Source organism: Aplysia californica, unplaced genomic scaffold (genome assembly GCF_000002075.1).
Source record: "Aplysia californica isolate F4 #8 unplaced genomic scaffold, AplCal3.0 scaffold00047, whole genome shotgun sequence".
Classification (NCBI taxonomy): domain Eukaryota; kingdom Metazoa; phylum Mollusca; class Gastropoda; order Aplysiida; family Aplysiidae; genus Aplysia; species Aplysia californica.
This window is the reverse complement of record NW_004797317.1, coordinates 464,289-465,674: the sequence shown is the minus strand read 5'-3', so window position 1 is coordinate 465,674 and position 1,386 is coordinate 464,289.

The window sequence follows — 1,386 nt, the reverse complement described above, 5'->3', positions numbered from 1 at the left end:
TACAGATTCAACCTGCCTATAAGGTACCTCTGTATTGTTACAGTATTTTTATATTGTATATTGGTGCACCGTTCTCCCCCCAACCCTTACCCTTCTCACACTCACACACACACACACACACACACACACACACACACTCACACACACACACACACATCTGCTGTGAATGTTGTTCTTTGTCTTCCTCTTCTCCTCTTTCTTTTTATCTTTCCATACAGCAGCAGCTTCTCTATTCCATTTGAGCTATTTATGTGGCTAAAGAATCTCAATTTTCTTTATTTTCCTGATGGTTCTGGTGATAGATCTTTCACATCCTGCCAGTTTGAACACTTTCCTTGTTTTTCTCTCTGTCCATGAGATTCTGAGTATTCTCCTTATCATACCACATTTCAGCGGCCCCCAATCTTCTCTCTGTGTCTTTGTTTAGAGTCCAGCTCTCGCGTCCATACAAAATGCAGATAAAATTATGAAGAGGCCTACATAAAGAAATAAAAAGGCTGTTTTAGGTATCTAAAAGGATCTTAACAATAGATTCCTGTACCGTACTCAACTACCCCTCCACCTCACTCAACCATATTTACCTACCAGATCTACACACAGCCACATAATCATGAGTCACTACGAGTTTGTGAGGATTTTCGTACGTTTTGTGTCAACAAGACTTTGTGAGGAATATAACATGTGTAACGATCAAAAGGACTAATGTAAGGAATATTACATGTGTCTCAACAAGATTTTATGAGAGATGTTAACATGTTGTGTGCCAACAAAGAATGTGAAGAATAACACGTTGTGTGTTAACAAAAGTAACAGTAAAGTGGGTGCTTGCTGTTGCTTTGTTTTATTTTGTTTTAGCGTATTATAATGTTTTATCTATATACCTGTCCCCGTGGTTTTATGCACCCCGCATAATTTAGCAAAATTTGATAATTTTTTGCATGATTTCTGATTACTTTCCTTTATCATTCTTTGTTAAAATTAAGAGAATCGCATAATTTCACATTTTTGGATTCAATTTGCATAACTTCAGAATTTGTTTAGCATAAAACCGTAGGGACAGATATACACGGCCTTGCGTTACCAGTCAACACATCCCTTAAAAGGTATATAACGCAATGGTATTATAGAAATATGTATCCCTTGGTGTAGTTAAATATAACCATTGGTTTTGCTATGGTGCAACTTATGCTATTGTGCTTTATTAAAATCTACGCAATTTATTCCAAATGTCAGAAAACAACGAATAATTCATTTTAAGTACACATATTTTTATTCAGTGGACTTACATTAAACAGTATTGTAAATAGTTATCTTATTGCTTCATGCTTCATATTATTCAAACACTTCACTGACAAACGAGAGTCTACACACACACGCACACACACA